The sequence below is a fragment of the Otolemur garnettii genome, unplaced genomic scaffold (genome assembly GCF_000181295.1).
Source record: "Otolemur garnettii isolate 467f Iridium unplaced genomic scaffold, OtoGar3 scaffold00147, whole genome shotgun sequence".
NCBI lineage: Eukaryota > Metazoa > Chordata > Mammalia > Primates > Galagidae > Otolemur > Otolemur garnettii.
In genome coordinates, this window is record NW_003852542.1 from 1,304,280 (window position 1) to 1,313,144 (window position 8,865).

Genomic DNA, 8,865 nt, shown 5'->3' on the forward strand with positions numbered 1-8,865 from the left:
TGGTCAGAGACCTTTATAGATGGCTTTTAGAAGGAAGCGGGGAGTGGCTCGGCGGCCAGCCACCTACACCAAGGCTGACCCTGCCCGGTCCAGCTAACCAACAATGACAACTGCAACAAAAAAATAGCTGGGCATTGTGGCCGGCACCTGTAGTCAGGAGGCTGAGGCAAGAGAATCTCTTAAGCCCAAGAGTTTGAGGTTGATGTGAGCTGTGACGTCATGGAACTCTACCGAGGGCGACATAATGAGACACAGTCTCAAAAAAAAGAAGAAGAAGGGAGAGGGGAAGAGTGTGGTAAGTATAGGTTCTGCAAGAGGTTGCTGGGGGTGGGGTGTATAGATGGAGGGGAACAGATTGACTTGTAAATTAACCTGAGAGACAGGTATTGTGTTTTAAATGATTTGGGGCCAGGTCTGGTAGCATTCAGGAAAGGAAGTCAGCAGTCCTGTCTTGTAACTCCTTTTTGAGAAGGGCCCAGTCGATCAAACAAGGTCTCTGACCGTCATTAAGACATTTCCCCCCATGCACATAGTATTTAGAAAACAAGCCTGTTCTTTTATTGATCTGCCGAAATTGTGGGTTGATCTTTCATCGGACCAACCAAAGGAAAAGGACGTGTTCCGCCGTGATCAGAAAAGGAAGTCATCAGAAAAGGAAGATAGCAACCTATCCCCGATCAGGTTAGTCGGTTTCTATGCAGATAGAGGAAAGGCCTCTTCCAATGCTTTCTGATCATTAATGGTTTTTAATTCAAAACATTCTTTATGTTAAGTAGTCATATTTGGGGGTAAAATTTTCTCACCTCCTTCACTTTCTTCTCAAGAATTCCTAAATCCACTCATTCTACATGCATTTACCAGCACATACATCATCAGGCTCGGTGCCCCAGATACAAAGGTGAATAAAACGTAGGCCCTGTCCTTGAGACATTGGCCATTTGAAGAGGATTATGGAAGAATATGTAAGATGGTGAGAGATAGTGGGCAAAGAGGAAAGAGATCCAGGGCAGTCTGAGGAGCCAGGGGAGCTTCAGAGAAGTGGCAGACTAAGAGAACTGAGGAGGGGTAGAAACAGAACTAGAGTAGATTATTTCAGGCTCAAAGACGCAGCAGCAAGAGCAAAGAGGGGGAGGGCAAGAAATAGCCTAACATGTGAGACAACTACCATTGGGTGGGTTTTGTGGGGGCTTACAGAAGCAGTTTTGCACCTTTTTTTTTTTTTTACCATTCTGGCACCAGCACTTTTATGTCCCATGTTTGAAAGTTATTCTAACAGCAACAACTGTTGTTGTTGAAATTGTTCTTAATTTACATTACCACAAGTTTTTGTTGTGCATTGACTTTACATGCAATTCCTGTCTCAAACATGTACAAAACCAACTGCTTTGGGACCATTTGCTCAAGACCTCAAGAATACTGCATAAAGATTAATCTTGCAGATTTTAAAAACAATCTGAATATGTTTTAGCCATATATATATATAATAATGTAGAGGAAAAGGAAATGTGAATACAAACCAGGGTAGCGATTTCCCTAGGAAACGGGGCTTGAAATGATGAGATTTGTGTATTTATAAGTACTTATCTGTGTGTATAATATTTGCATTGACGCATATAGCGAAAGAGCGCGAGGGAGAAACAGGTGGTTTATAGACCCATCACGGCAACCAAGGATTATGCTCAATCTAGTCTTGTGTATCAAAGGACGTAACGAAGAAAAGGCACGAGTTAACGAACGTATTTTTGAGATTCTTTAGGGGTGGATCTGTAGACTGTCAGACTCTTTCTCTTCTCAGTGGGTTTTAGATTCATTCTCCCAAGGCAAGCTGCCCCCGAGCCGTCTTTCTCCCCACCAAGAGCACGAAGCGACAGGACTAGAAAGAACCCACCGTTCAAGCTAAGAGCCGAGCCAGCCAGAGCGAGCCGCAGTGGGCGGAGCAAACAGCAAGGCGGGGCTGGGGGGGCTTCCTGGGACCGCGGCTCCCGGCGCAAGCGCAGTAGCGCGCCTCGCCTCCATGGCGTCTGCGCTGTCCAGTCATTCGCCGGCAGTAGCGGCGACTTCCCCTCAGGAAGCCGGGTCTCCGCCTCCTCCTCCCACCCCGCCTGCTCGGTGGCGGAGGCGGCGGCGGCGGCAGCGGTTGTTCCTGCCTCTCCGCCACCTCCACCGCGGCCTATCTCCCGGCCGGCGGCGTTGGCGGGGAGGGGAACAGTAGTTGTAGACGCCCGCCCCTGCCTCAGAGAAGGTGAGTTCCCGCCCCGGCGGCGGGGGCGGCCCGGTCTTCAGCCCCTCAACTCCGCGGCCCAGGAGAGGCCCAGCCCGCCGGGCGCGCCCTGAGCGAGCGAAATGGCCGACAGGGCGCGGCCGGAATCCCGCCTCGCGCCCCCGGGAAGGGGCGCCAGGGCTCCCGAGTGGAGCGTGGAGGGAAGGGACGGCTCAGACTGCCGAGGAAGCTGAGGGCAGAGTGGGAAAATGGAGGCGACCAGGCAGACGGCTGTGGACCTGGAGCGTCACGGAAAGGGAAGGGAGGAGGTTGATGAGGAAACGCCAAGATTGAGGGGACAGAGATAGAGGAAGAAGTCCTAAGACGTAGAAGAGAGCAAACTTCCGTTTGGTGAAATTCGACATCCTGAAACGTAGAGACTACTCAGTCCTGTAGTTAGGGAGAGGTGGAGTTAGGAAGCGGGGAGAGAGTAGGAAATAGCAGAGGAGTTTGCAAAGTTGCAGGGGCCCTCGGAAGAGGAGAGGGGGTGAGGTTCGTGGGGATCACTTTGGAGAGTTTTCCTAGGCTTTTGAGGACAGGACCCTCTAAGACTAGCTTCTGAGATAATAGGCCCATGTTAAGAGTGGTCTGAGTTTTAATGCGTATCCACCAATGTCAAAGATAAAGCCGGACATTAGAGCGGTGAGAAGAGATTTTATTCCGTAACTACAGATAGTAGGATAAAGAGCTGAGCTCCATTTGGATTTGCACAGAGGTGACTGGGCGCTTTGAGGGACAGAAGGGGGATGGGGGAGGGGGTTCAAGTAGAGTCAGGGAGGTGAAAAATGAGAAGGGATTGGTCCGTGTAAAGCCCACAGTGTCTGCTAGCTGGGAATTATCTGAGTTAAGATACTCTCCTCCCAGAGCCTGGGAGCCAGAGGCTCTACCCTTCCTACTCACATGTTAGAGGAATGGTGTTCAGGTCCGTGAGAAAGACACTCCTGAGTTGCAGGAGATACTTAACACATCTCAAAGGGACAGAGAAGGATTCACGATTGTGAGCCCTTTTTAGTAAATTCGTTAAAAAAGGTAGATGAGGGTTGGGGTCATTTTGTGTTGGCTATACAACACGAGATGGTCGCGTTAGTTCAGATTATTTCCAAACGGAACTCCAAAGTGGGGGCAGTCTCTTCAGAGACCTGGCCTTAGGCTGCCGGGGCCAAGTTAAATTTTGGTTAAGTGTCTCTTCTGCAGGGGTTTGGGAAGTTTTTACAATTCTCACCAACACATTTCCCCAAACACAAAAAGCTGTCAACCTTTCTTGACCATCTTAGTCTAAGAGTTCTTACCAGTCCTATATTATCTGCAAACAGCCTGCTTATTGCAGGCAGTGAGTTTAAAGCAGTTTGGAAACTATTTTAGATGTTAATGCTTGATCCCACTGCAAAGATCTAAGTAAAACATTAAGCTATGTTCAGTTTCATATTTTTCAGTATTTGCTGTGTTGCCTTGTTACTTTTTGTCTTCAGAGTGAAAGGTGGTAGAAGCCAGAATACTGTAGAATAATTTAGATCCCTTTTTCCAGGAGAAACACCCATAAATACACTCACAGGACTAATTTCTTTTTCATCCTTTTCGTGATACATTGTATTCTGTGTGTTCTATAATATTTCACACATGTCACTTTGGAGAAGTGGCAAAGGAGTCAAATATTGTAAATTTCTTAAAACATTTTTGTAGGCACTTAGTATATGTTCTGTTTATTAAAAATAGAAATTAGAAAGGCTCAGCAGCGTCTGTAGCTCATTGGCTTCGTGCGAGGGCACTGGCCACATACACTGGGGCTGGTGGGTTTGAACCTGGCTTGGGCCTACCAAACAACAATGACAACTGCAACCAAAACAGCCGGGTACTGTGGCAGGCACTTGTAGTCCCTTGCTACTTGGGAGACTGAGGCAAGAGAATCCTTAAGCCCAGGAGTTTGAGGTTGTTGTGAGCTGTGACATCATGGCTCTCTACTGAGGGCAACATAAGAGACTATCAAAAAAAAAAGGAAATTAGTAATTCATTGCAACCAATGAATTGGTTCTGTTAAATCTCTTTGTGAAAGCAGTCTTTGAGAGACTAGATTTACCATCTGGGTTTAGTATTGTTCTGAGACTTACGAAGTAAAGTCTCCTGGGTTATTTTGCTTTTATAACCAACTTCTTATCTAAACAGAGTGGTTTATAAGTATCAAGACTGCGATTCAATTTGGCTTCTATGGTCAGATCACAGGAAGATTTGGCAACAGCTTTTCATGGAAAAGGCTTTTGCCAGACTCAGCATTTGTTTTGACTGTGCAGAAGACTTTAAATGACGTCAGTTCACATAATGCTAGCAGTAACCTTTCTATACCACTTTTTGAGGTATAGAAATGAGAATACTGGACCACAAATAGGTTGTAGTGTTAGTTTCTCCACTAGCTGTATGACCCTAAGTCCCAAACTTCCTATTGAGCTTTGTCATCTCTATGGTGGGAACCTCGGAGTATCCTAGAGGACATTTGGCAGTGTTGAAACATTTTTGGTTATCACCACTTGGCAGGGAGGGATGGGAGCCAGTCATAATTCCAAAAGACAAAATCCCAAATGCCATAATCCTGACTGTTGAAGTTCCAAAAGATCGAAATCCCTAAAGTTTAAAATCCCCAAAATCCCAATCCCAGGTAGTCTGTCTTGAAAATATAATTCTGGAAGAAGTAATTTTTTTCTTTTTTTTGCAGACAGAATTGCATTATGATGTCCTCAGTAGAGTGTCATGGCATCATAGCTCACAGCAACCTCATTGGTCCTTTTGCCTCAGCCTCTAAAAGTAGTTGAGACTATAGGTGTCCACCATAATGCCCAACTAATTTTTCTATTTTTAGTAGAGAGGGGGTCTCACTCTCATTCAGGCTGATTTAAAACTCCTGAGCTCAAGCAATCCAACCTCCTTTGGCATCCCGGAGTGCTAGGATTATAGGTGTGAGCCACTGTGCCTGGCCAACCTGGAAGAAGTAATTTGAAAAATATTTTTTAAATATTTACATCTTCATAAATGGATTTATTTGAGAAACATGCAACAGAACATTTCATAGGCCATTTTACACAAAACAAGCAATGATAAGATTTTTGCAGACAAACAGGTATACTAACAACAGTTGCTTAGATATAGTTATGATCAGATGAACCATATTCATAATGAAATAATACAACAAATAGGGAAATGTATAAATGCATATCACTATGGTTGGTAATTGTTGTGTTTTATTAGTGTGGTTACCTGAAATAACCATGACAGCCCAGGAATTTGAGGTTGCAATGGTTTGTGACGACACCACTGCACTCCAGCCTAGACAACAGAGCAAGATGCCTACTCTAAAAAATTTAAAAAATACCGTGACAAATAACCTAAGTCTTTTGATGACATGTCACCATCATGTATGCAGTCACCCATAAAAGCTAGATCTCGAGAAATTTTATCTTTCACAATTGCACACATATGAAAAGGACATCTCTTCATTTTACTGAGAAAGTTTCAACGTTTGTAGGTACATAGACAGTGCTAACACAAAGTCGGTGTTGTGATAATGCATAAAACAAATTAGAACTCTATAGTCTTCACAGTTGATACTGTTTATAAATGATGAGAAGATGAAATACATAGTATAACAAATTGTGGAAAACTAATGCTGACAATTTTAAGTGATGAAATTAAAAAGAAAATTTGAAAAATGTAAAAAGATGGCCTTACATGATACAACTATCTTACCTATGATTTCAGGGATTTTATTTTAGACTAGAGGGATTTTGATATTTGGGATTATGATCCAGACCTAGGAGGGACATGGTGATCAAGTGCTGGTGCCACTGGAACATTGTTGCTGTAAGACTAGAGACATCACATCTATACCAGAATGCACAGGACAGCCCCACCCAACAAGGGATCATCTTACCCCAAATGGCAGTAGTGTTGAGGTTAAGGAACCCCACACTAATCAACCTCCAAGGTCCTTAATAGCTTTAAAATTGTGAACTGATTGAGCAGTTCTGTATTGGTATTTTTTCCATGGCATGGCTATGTATCAGAACAGTAATTCGTAAAACATGAAAGTTTGACCTGTAATGGCCATCAGATAATGTCAAAGAGTATAGAGTCGAGGCTGTTCACTAGGATTTGAAAAACAATACATTTAATAATTGCTACCTAAAAAAAAAATATTACCTCTTATGGCCAGGCACTGTGCCTCATGCCTGGAATCCCAGCACTTTAAGAAGATGAGATGATAGGATCACTTGAGGCCAAGAATTCAAGACAAATCTGGGCAATATAAGGAGACCCGTCATTTACACACAAGATAAGCCATGTGTATTAGCACACACCTGTAGTCTCAGCTATTCGGGAGACTGAGAGGCAGGAGGATCACTTGAGTCCAGGTGTTAGAGGCTGTAGTGAGCTATGATGCCACTGCACTCCAGCCTGGGCAATAGAATGAGACCCTGTCTGGAAAAAAAATTACCTCATCACTTTATTTCAGGTAAATACCCTTCTCTTAACAGTTCATTTAACTGGCCCTTGACAAATGGTAAATATTTGATATATCACACTATTTAAAACACTACTAGAATTATATAGTTTTGTTTTAGATATTTATAAAGATCTTAAATAGTGCCAGTTATGATTCTATATAAACAAGATTTTATTAAATTTTATTTATTTTTTTTTTGAGACAGTGTCTCACCGTGTCGCCCTCAGTAGAGTGCAGTGACATCACAGCTCACAGCAACCTCAAACTCTTGGGCTCAAGTGATTCTCTTGCCTCAGCCTCTCAAGTAGCTGGGACCACAGGTGCCCACCACAATGCCCAGCCATTTTTTTGGTTGCAGTTGTCATTGTCTAGCAGGCCTGGGCTTTGGTGTATGTGGCTGGTGCCCTACTCACTAAGCTACAGCCACCAAACCAAACAAGATTTTTTAAAATGTTGCTTGGTACTTGGCCATTATCTTTATTTTTTAAGTCTTGTTAGGAGATTCCTCCAAAAGGTGTCAAAGAATTGGCATGCTTCCAGTTCCAATTTTACTCTCACTTTCAGAATTCACATAGGATCATTAAAATTTATTTGAGGAGCATCTGCAAACTCATTTTCACCTGTATCTGTACATTAACAGAAAAATACCAAACTCAATACTTTATGAAGGTTTATTCTGAGCCTACTGTGTGACCTGCATCCTGGAGCACATGGCATCAAGAGGTCCTAAGAAAATGTACCTAAGGTGGCTGGGTTATAGTTTGGTTTTATGCATTCATGGAGATAGGAATTACATATAAAATCATAATACATGGAAGGTATACATTGGTTTAGCCCCAAAAGGTGGGACATCTTGAAGCAAGGACTTTCAGGTTATAGATGGGTTCAGAGATTCTTTGGTTTATAATTGCTTAGAGAAATAAAGTTTTGTCTAAAGCCTTGGACTGTTCTAAGATGAGGAAGTCTGTTACCCAAAGAGACAAGCCACTGGACATAATACCTGTATGCCAGACTCAAGTGTAAGGACTCAAGTGATGTGTTACGTAAATTCATGGCCTGCAGGTGGGGTTTAACTTTTGTGTTGCATGGCCATAGATCTGTTAATAATTTATTATCTTTTTGTTAAAAAGAGTAACTCCAAAAGGGAGGCAGCATAACCGGCTTGTCCAACACATACATTATACAGATGAGAAACGTCTTTGTATTGGGATTGATAATGAGCAGATGTCAGTAAGGATTAAGAATTGGCAAGCAAGGAAGATACAGAAAGTATAAGGTTACAAATAGGAAATTGAGATATTAAACTCAATTCCAAAAACTCAAAGAAGTACCATGTGACCAGATTTAGATACTACTTGGAATTTATGATCATGGTGTCAAGATTCCAATATCATTTATTCATTGAAGTTTCTCAGATATTTTTGACAATTAAAGTTTTACCAAGTAATGATATTCCTGAGTGATCATCGTAAAAACAAAACCACAACAAACAAAAATTCTTAATTACGCCTCCTTTTTAAGAAAAAAAAATTGACTCAGGTTTGGAATAAAGGACATTGCTGTCTACTTACTGATTCATTAACCTATTTAAGTAGCAATTGCCTAAATGCAGAAATTCAAGTCAAATGACATAAGAAAGCGTAACTAATAACCCTTCTTAGGTTTTTTCAGAAAGTATTTACTGAGTTCCTATTATGTACTAGATACTATACTTAGTACTAAAAATATACAAGTGAATTGGGCCAGCCCTTTTAAAGGGTTTGGTAAATGGAGGAAAAAAAGTAATTGGGGAAAAGGCAGTTGTACATGTGGATTAGCAAGACTCTGACTTACCAGTATTCATTGTTTTATATAATTAAGTGCTCTGTCCATCAACATGTTTGCTACAGACACATCTGAGTGCATTATGTTGTAAATCTAATTTTGGCAGCAGAGGAGGAGGATGTCTAGAGAGACATTAAAGATTATTCATTAGTTTTAGATCTGCCTTTATTAGGTGTCAATAAGTGAAAATATTGACTAAACATGTTAAAATGACTAAGGATTACCCCTATTATATTCACATATATGATAGGACACAGCATTGATATCCCTCATGGCCCCCATCCTATAGACT

The 8,865-nt window shown here is 42.2% G+C and overlaps 1 protein-coding gene across 2 annotated transcripts in view; it reads left to right on the forward strand.

The window, feature by feature from the left end:
- The first annotated feature begins 2,072 nt into the window (after positions 1–2,072).
- KRCC1 (lysine rich coiled-coil 1) overlaps positions 2,073–8,865 on the forward strand; it is a 27,420-nt gene continuing 20,627 nt past the window's right edge. For both annotated transcript variants that reach the window (XM_003799187.3, XM_023518797.1), the window contains exon 1: positions 2,073–2,242. The gene's annotated coding sequence lies outside the window, so the exon portion shown is untranslated. The remainder of the gene's footprint in view (positions 2,243–8,865) is intronic.